Below are 10,219 nucleotides of genomic sequence, written 5' to 3'. Positions count from 1 at the left end.
ACACACACACACGCACACACACACACACACACACACACACACACACACACACACACACACACACAATGTGGACCCACCAGCACAGAGCCCACAGGAATATTGATGAGGTTTTCAGTGATGCGCTTTGCCTTTCAGCGCGGTAGAAGACGTCCTATTGATGTCATATTCTGCGAGTGCTCCATGTTAGTGTTTCATCATAACTGAGATGCATTATAATACAGGTTCAAGATGCTAAGAGAAACAGGGACGGGCTGCTTTATAATAGTCCAAATCAGTAATTCATGAGGGAAGAATGTTTTGGCTACTTTGGGATCCTGAACTACATTAGTTTACATGGACAGTCAAACCACAATCAAAAGCAGCCAAATACATTTACTTGATGAATTATAAACAAACCAAAGCCATCCTCATGCAGGTGAGCCAGAACTGTAATGCTACACTATCACTTTGTTGCAGTTTAGATTTTACTCACTGCGTATCTGATCGGCACCAAATCATTATAAGAGAAAACGGTCTTTTAAAACTGTGGCAACAAAAGGAGATCATTAATAAAGTGCAGCTAATTGAAGACCAGCTTTGGTTTTATTTTCTTTCAGCTTTAGTATTAGTTTAACTAACAAATGATAACAGTGCAGTGGAAGCAGTGTGATCACGTCTCAACGGTAAGAGCACCCTGAGAGTACATATTACAGTAAAAAAGAAAATCTCCTGGCAAATGTGAAACACATGTTGGCTCCATACGAAAGCAATAAACAGCTTCTGGCCCCATGTCCCCAGTTCCAGCCGTCATAGAGGCCGAGTGTAGATAATAGCATTGATGACTGCCCAAAACACATTTAATTATTTATTATGGTGCTTTCAAGTCCCCAAGGTTATACGAGACAGTCATTTGCCATTAATCATGCACCTTGAAATCCTAATTAATGTCATGTGTGAAAGCTTAGTGTAATCGTAGTAATGAGTTATTTTTTTCTATTACATGATTGTCAGAAGTTGTTGATCATCATACTGCCATACATATTATAATTACATTTTTACAAGTGAATTTATCTTTATATTAAATCATAGATTTCAATATTGTTTTGCTCCGTGGCAACAAAACCATTTGTATTTGATCCGAATGGATTTTCTTTTTAATAGCAGTCAGACTTAAGATCGGCCCTTACTTTACGTATGTCAGGTCCGTGCAGGTGACTTGACAATGGCGTGTGTGATTGCTGCTGCAGTAGCTATATTGTGTCCTTAGCAGACACCGGCAGACTATCGCCGCGAGGGTGTCCCCACAGTCTGGCAAACTGATTCACACATGGACACACACATCATCACTGCTACAGCTTTAACAAATAAAATGAAAGACAAGCCCTTTCACAGTACATTCCTGCTCATATTTTTCTAGACACTGTGGACAATAGCGTCCGACGTTAATTTAAGCATAAAACAAGCGAAAACAGGAAAAGCCCTTCCTGAAAGATTTGGCTTTATTAGACTGTCAAAAGTGATGGCCAGCTAATAAGAACCGCAGGTCGCTGGAGACTTTGCGGCCTGAGTCTTTCAGCCTTACAGTCTTTTTTCTACTGGTGGTTACGGCAAAACGAGACTAGGACAGGCAACCACAATGTCACTCACAAACACTGTGCCCAGACTCTCTGTGGGTGCATGTGTGAGGCCTTTCTGTACGTGTGTGTTTTGACTCTCAACTGTCAGAGGAAGGACTCACCATCCCACCGTTTGATCACTATGGCATAGAGAGTGTGCGAGGACAGAGGTGGTTTGGGACTGGCATTCTTCGTCTGTACCCGCGGGTCACCGACAGATCCAGATGTGAGATAGCTCGTAACCTACAGCGACTCTGGTGACGTCTGGTGGGAGACCTCCAGCAGTTCAAAGTGTTTCGAGTTTGCAGCTGCTGAATTTGGCGGGAAGTGTGTTTATTTTTCTGGAATTCGTTAACCTCTTTTGTACTAATATGTGAAAGTAGAGGTTTTTTGATTGTTTTTGTCACTTGTGTGTGCGTGTTTGTGTGCTTCTCGTAAAAAGGATGTCAGACTATTTCATAAAGGGCTCCTAAACGCTGTGCGGAGGAAGGCTGTTTGTTTAGAGAGAAAACAAGCCACATGAGGCAGAGGAAAGAGACTCTTCAATTTCCTTATCTCGGATTCTCTCTGGTAACTGTCCAATATCCTTGGTGTGTGTGTGTGTGTGTGTGTGTGTGTGTGTGTGTGTGTGTGTGTGTGTGTGTGTGAGAGAGAGTACTCAGTCTTCTCCTGCAGAGTCCAGTTTGTGCGACCTGCATTCACAAGCAGCCTCTTCTGCTTTGCTCTATATAGTAACAATCTCCATATGGTGTCCGTTATATTTAGCTTTTTCTTGCATGAAATGGATCGGCTAGAATGAATGACGGCCCTAGCTTTTTTCAGATCACACAAAAGCACATACAGTTATTGATCTGCTTATATTCATACAAATATAGGCAAATGTAGAGGACACAAAAGAGGATACAGACACATTTGTGCACACAACAAACATATTGAAAACGCAGATTTCAACACATACGCCATTAACCTGCAGGGTTGGCCTCATCGTGCTCATGTCCATGTGTCTTTCATAAGTCAGACCAACCCCTGACTGCGTCTTCCTCCAACCTCCCATGTTTGTGAACCAGTGACCCTCTCATGTACCACACTGAACTGAGATGAGAGTAGAAGATTTAAAAAGAGGTGAGAACAGTAATATATTTTTTGAGAAAACAAAAATGTATGCATGCTGATACCTGGCCATACGTATTTTTTTTTTAGTTTACTATTTCACCTATACTCAACCAGTGGAAACTCCCTGAAGAAACACATTTTGTAAAGTAAACTTGGAAAACATTGCAGCCTAAAATGTTGTAGACAAAACAATACAAAAACAAAGTGAACACTACACTGAAACACCGAAAGGGGCCAAAAACAGCGAAACGCAAAGAAAGTCACGACCACAGTCTTTTTATTTTCTTCTCAACTCTTCAACCCAGTCAGAGTTACCAGCTTCCTCAATTTTAAAGTAGCAGATTGCAGGATGAACTCTGAGATAAGTCTATGAAGGTAGTGAGGATTATTTTGTGAGGATACCAAAGGTGTTCTTTTCCCCCCAAACTAAACTTATTTCTGTTCGAGACAATCCTGCCGATGCTCTCAGAAGTAAGATGTACAACGTTAACCGAGCGCACATTTCCAGTTTTTATTCACTCCTTCATCCTGCTTCCTTGTTCTCTTTTTAACCAGCTCCTCTGTATCCTTCTCATCGCTCGCTCACCCTGCTCTGCCTGTAGCTGTCCTCACCCTGACGTCTTACAGGCTCTCTCTCCTCCTTTCTCTCTCAAGTTGTTTTACTAGCAGAGCTCTCCCTGCCAGATGTACACTATAGACAGAGTTTATCTTACCTTGGCTTTAAAACTTGGGTCCTCCACATGATTAAAAAGAGTCAGGGACTGAGAGCGGACTTCAAAAGAGGATAAGGGACCCGCAGGGATGGAAGGAGAGAAGAACGAGTGCGTAATGATGACGATTTATTTGCATGTGTTTATTCACTTGCTGCACTGATACGGCTCGCCATCACCATAGAGAAGAAAAACAAAATCTCCCCTTTGTTAATACAGCATGGATGTGAGGACGAGTATTTACAAGAGCATACTCAGCTTCCACTCCATTAAGTAAAAATGAATGAAGTCGAATCAACAGTAGGTGATATGTTACAAAAACAGGATAAAACACGGAACTAGTCTCGTCTCTGCAACATTAAGATGTTGTTCAGTGGCATCCAGTCTGTTCATATCGTCCAACCACAAACTGTACAGAATATTGTCAATTAAATCAGTTTGTCCATTCCCAGAGTTGAAGGAGTGCTTGAAGAAAATACTCCACAAAACAATTTATGGATCACTACAGTGATCCATTAATCCACGCAGAAGGACAGCCGGAGAAAAATGGCAGGATCCTGTTATTTACGGTGCGGGAGGTACCCTCCGGGGGGTTCCCCCCCTTTGAATTGTTACATGTATGTGGCCACAAACCTTGAGGTGTCTTTGACCTATAATTAAACAAAGGTGGGTGAGTAAATGGTCCAAGCTCCGCCGCCACACTGAAACTCCCCACAGGGTTGTGATGTGGTCTTACCCCTAATTCATGTTTGAGAACAAGTTGTTCAAGCAGAATGGAAGCAAAGCAGAACATGGGAGTAATGGACGAATCCCACAGTGACTGATGCAGCTTTGTTCACGCACTCCAGCATGTTATCTCGGCGTGCTGCTGTGAGGACCGTTGCAGTATGGATTCAGTGCAGACATTTGATCTCAATCTCATGCTTCGGGTTGATGAGGCTCTGGACATGACGATGGGTTTGACACAGAGGTACCGGCTCGTTTCTGGTTCATTAATTGCCAGAAGTGAAAAGCAGTCTTCTTAACAAAGTTGTCACATGTTCATTCCGATGTTGCTGCTCGGGGATGACATGCTATATTTCAACAGGTCTCGGAGAAGGTGCTGCAGCCAGCTCTTTCAGCTAATGCCATTTTACAAGTGGATGGAGAGTTGAGCTGTTAGGCTTTTATTATGCATCAGATCACTCTCTGTCGTGGATACACTTATTCTATTTTATATGAGCATTAAACATTAAAAGACTCTGAGTACCACCTTGAATCCACAGATATTAAACATAGTAAATGCACTTGTATTGCGCCTTTCTCATCTTTCCGACCACGCAAAGCGCCTTTACTACATGTCATTCCTACATACACACACTAATGGCGCAATTGGGTTAAACAATTTGGGTGAAGTGCCACACATCGACATCGACTGGAGGGATGGATCGAACCGCTGATCTTCTGAAGGAGGACCCGCTCTCCCTCTGAGCCACAGCCATGTTCAGTATAAAACTGTTAAAACTCGTCCGTCGCTGTGTTAATAATGAGGATTGTGAATTTAAAACCCACATCCTCACTAATTCACTACTGCAAGTCACACAGATGCACTTTGACTGACTGTCGCAGGTAAACAGAGAAGTTAGCTGGATATGACAGTGCTATTGTGCAAACATCTGGCCAATGTCATGTTGGCTGGTGCAAGCCAAGAAAATGTATTTTTGTGATGATGATTCCAGTCATGCATCTGTTTGTATGTGTGTCCAAGTACACCTGCATGTGTTAAAGTTGTACAAATTAAAATGCTATACCTGATATCAAGTAATGCCTGACTCTGTCCATGTGGGGAGACAGGAATTAAAAAGAGAGTTTGGCAACAATACAAGACTGTTAAAAATAAGGACAATTCAGAAAATCATATGTTTTACACACTTTTGAGAGCCCAAGCTTATTAAGTTCAAAGTTCAAAATTAGTTTTATTTGTCACTTCTTCCATTAGTGTAAACATACAGAAGACTTGAAATTGTGTTTCTCTTCTGTCTGACAAAGTGAGTAGTGCAAAACGGTTTAAAAAATAGAACAACATATAAACAACATATATAGAACATATAAGCAACATATATACAACATATAAACAACATAAATGAAACAACATAAATTAGGATTAGCAGCAGAGGACATGAGTCTAGATGTGGGAGTGGTGAGGTAGAGAGTTCAGCTTCCTGACAGCTTGGTGGATGAAGCTGTTATATATATTATAAGACAGATGTGACCCATGGAAAGCTCAAGGACTCCCCTTGTTTTTAATCTATTGTGTTAAAACGTATACATACATATATATATATATATATATATATATATATATGTATATATATATATATACATATATATATATATATATATATATCAAATGAATGACGTTATGAAGATGACGTCTTCAAATGTTCAAATGTCTTGTTTTTTTCTGATTTAATATAGCAAATCATCCAATTGGAGGAGCTGTAACCATAGAAAGATGTATTGGAAAATTAATTAAATTGATCAAAAAACAATTGCAGAACTATTTCGATCAACTTATTGAATAATCAACAAAATGTAGCATATCCTATAAGACGCTGAACCTGAACCAGGCAATGGGAGTTAAATTTACCAGTTAACCTAATTTGTGGATTGGTGATCCCTAAAAGAAACTGGATGTATTAATTAAATATAGTATTTTTGTGGGCTCAGGTCAGTTTTATTTTTTGTAAGAGTTTGAGGCTGACTTTGTGACAGTAACCCATTTTTCAGAAGCTTCTGTTAAGTGTTTGCTGCATTGCTTCAGCATTACGGAGAAGATCCAGACACAAGTCGTGCAGACCTCTCTTTAACTGATACGCCTCTAAAATGCAGTGTGTCAAATATTACATAAAGTCGTTTGCATGGCTTCATATCCCGGTTTCAGCGTGACATTACCACTGCTATACATCACACAGCGTTGATAGAGAGGACGAAGAGTTGATGACAGACATGAGCATCTCAGTATACAACAAGTACGCAGGCCTCCAAGCAACCATACATACACAAAGATCTTTTGACATGACGCATGAGAGACAGAAGCAACGCATGGAAAACTACAAACAACAGCATATCATCCAAGTGTGAAGCACCTAAAGAGCCCAGAGCCTTGGACCAACCTGCTCATCAAAGATAGAAGGGGAATTACCCTGGCCTGGTGAACACACACACACACACACCCATATACAAACACACACAGACGCACACATTCAGACAAACACAGACACAGGTTTTTAATGAGTCCCAGCTGTGAATGGTTGCGTGATACAGCAGGACAACAATTAATGTGGAGAGGAGGCAGGCCTTGTTGACCTACTAAACAGAGCGAGACGGAGAGCAGAGAGGAGGAGAGGGAGATGGAAAGATAAGGGAAGGTGAGAGCGATGGGGAAAAGGTAGAATTAGGACGAGGAGCAAAAAAGTGCAACAACGACATTCACATATAAATGACTTACTACTGTCGAAAATGACAACCTTGTATACTCACTAACATATTACAGATACTGCACTGGACACTATATCTTCTGAAATATCAAGTGAATTACTGAATATAGTTTAATCCCTTGACAGCTGTCTTGTCATCTTAATCACTCTTGAAAAGCATCATACTGAGGAGAAAAGACTCTCTAAACAGAATCATAATGTGCTATTCTGAAGATCTTACACAGCTCAGATAATCAATGTGAACAGGACTATGTCTCTTGAAACCAAAAGAAATTAAGAAGAAAGGAGAAGAAGAATTAAGAGAAACTGAAGGCTGAATGTTTGTGTGTTTGAACTTTACTTTGCATCCTTTATTTCACTTGGGTGTTGACATTTCCGAACCAGAGAATGTGCCCATGTCCACATAAAGATTTCCCTCTGTGCCGTCAGGGCCTGTGAAGTCAGTTTTTCATTATCTGTCAAAGGAGCAACTGTTGTCTTTGTAAGTTAAAGTTTCTTGACTTAACATTAAATGCAGCAGGTTTGGGAATGTGCTTTTACTGTCTTTCTAACCTCTGTCTGGAAACTCCAAGTGAAGAAAAGCTTTAGTATGCTGTTCACACACACACACAAGTGAACAATTGGAAAATCATCTTCCTAAGTCTTTCACGCTGTATGTGGCAATCCGGTTGAGAACAAGTTAATGTTGGATTCATATGTGGTGGTATATTTGCCTTAAAAGAGCTGTATTTAACATTCAAATAGCAGCAACATATATAGTGGAGTAATGTCTGCCTGAGCTGATCTCCATCTGTGTGTGTTGTTAACCTCAAGTCATTTCCAGAGTGTACAGATGTGTCGAGTACAGTAATATGTAAACCATGTCATGAATGAGTCAAGTTTTAAAATCCTTAATTTGTCCAAATACAAATATAGCAACTGACTTGTGATTAATGGCAATCCTTTAAAATTGGACAGTTTAAGAAAACGTCATAATATCTCCAGTTTGCTGGGTCGGAAACTATTACAGGCGAGATCGTGCTAATAAGGCCACAAAGAACATTTAAAGTCCTAATTTCCAGCCTTGGGTCACTTGTTGCCCAGCATGCAACAATGAATCTAGACACATTATTCTCACAGAGAAAACGGGATGTTTTGTCCTCAGCCAGAAAGGCTCAGCGTGTTGATGTATAATTGGCAAACTGCTCAAAAAGGGAAGCCAGAGCTCATACTAAAATAATGCATCATAAAGCTGCCTATGTCAGGTTGGGTCTATGGTTTAGTTTGAACTTGAAAAAAAAGATGATCAATTTCCCATTGACCGTAATGGCTGATATCAGTTAAAACTGTATGTTTGTCACCTGCTGAAAGTATGTTTGTCACCTGCTGAAAGATTCTCAATCATCAACAGATCAGATAATTCCCTAATTCAATGATTTATTTCAGTATAATAAAGTAATGGCACCTCCTTAGGTGACTATGTAAACTAATAAAACATGCCATGTTTTGAAAGGCAACATAAAACATAGGCCTAATAGATGCAGCCATAAAAGAGCAAGCCAAGCTGCATGTGTGAAGAACGAAAATTGCTTGGGAAGAATTTACTTTTTCCGAAGTCATGGAGTTGCTAGAGATGACTTGGTGACGTCATTGTGCAATACTGAACAAGTTCAAATGTTCCCAGGGATGGCTTTCAGAGGTTTTGGACCACCACAGAAAGCGATAGCCTTTCCATCAAAACCCATTACAATTTTAGTAAGCCAGTAAAAGCCTGTCCTTTAATGTAAACGATTACAAAAACATCATATGTTCATTTGTTCAAGAGGGCGCCATGATTTTCTTACTTTACACAAAGACCAGTCTCTTCGACTTTGCTGAATAGAAAAACCAATAGCAGTAATAGTTAATACATGTACCGTAATGTGGCGCTACGCTGCACCTGTCAGCAGGTGAACACATAGCTGGCTGAGATAAACACCTGCCGCATTGAGACTCCGTAAAACAACAAACAAATAATGAAATAATCACCTCCCCGAGAACATTTTAAGAGGTGAAGTCAACCACACCGCAGCAGCTGGTCAAAACAGGTCGAAACACACGCTGACGCGCACATATGATAAACATAAGCAGGCAAGCACATACATATATAAACTCTGTAACAGTCCATCTACACACACACACACACACACACACACACACACACACACACACACACACACACACACACACACACACACACACTCCGCACACATAATCACACTTTCAGATTTGGCCACCCAACACTCAACTAGCTAATAAAGCTTTTGGTTCGCAGCCCAGAGAGGGGCTGAGTTTTTGGGGGGCTGTGCAGAGTAAACAGAGCTTTAAAAATCATAACAAGTCACTTGTGAAAGATTCTGAGTTTGCAGCGGCTCTGTGGACTAATAAACTTTGTATTAGCAGGTGACTTTATTGAGACCTCGGGGGAAATGGTTGGAGGTGTTTGCTTGTGGAAGACAACAGGGATCAGACAGTTTGGTGACATCAGCCCAGGGAGGATAACAAACACACATGCACGCACAGTGTCACAATCATGCCTCATAATTCATAATTTCTACAGATTTTCGGCCAAAAATACATTGGAATTTAATTTTTTGATGCACTAAAAAGTTGTTCTTTTGAAGCCAAAAGATGAAATGTATTGTAAATATAATCCTTTGGTAATTAGCACAATCTTCAGGTAATAACAAAAAAAATAGAGAAACATTTTCAGAAGATGCAAATAGACAGCTGAGGCTAAGAACGTGTTCATCCAGCAAAAAAAGCAGAAACTGCAGAATTTTTTTGCCACAACGCAATGCAATGTCTTCCGGGAACACGATGCGTGTAGAGTTGTTTGTTGCTTTGATAACTTAAGCGAGTTGTAAAATCCTCTCTCATCGTATTATAATATTACTATGAAGCGTTTAGACATCTGAGAAACATGAAAAGTTCTGAGATGCGTCTTCCTTCATTCCTTCCTCTTCATTTATCAACTTTTTTTTTAAACAAAGGGCTCCCTGGTGCACATGGTTAGAAAGTAAAAAATAAGATTGCATTGTCTAAATGTTAAGTTAACTGCTCTGATTATTTGGAACACAATGCTTACAGACTTGTAATAAACTATTTGCAGAGTTGTGTCTTGTTAATTTGTGGCAGGCTAACAGGGGACTTTCAGGGGAGATTTATTGCCGTGGTAACTTTATGATAAAGCAGTTCAGAAAGGCAGCATACAGCCTCAAATGTATCCATATTTTTTGTAATTTTGGAGTTGGCTCAAGAACACATTAAAACAAACACTTTACTTGGATGATGGTCTGTCCTG

This window comes from Taurulus bubalis (genome assembly GCF_910589615.1).
Source record: "Taurulus bubalis genome assembly, chromosome: 19".
NCBI lineage: Eukaryota > Metazoa > Chordata > Actinopteri > Perciformes > Cottidae > Taurulus > Taurulus bubalis.
Note: the sequence above shows the minus strand (reverse complement) of the source record.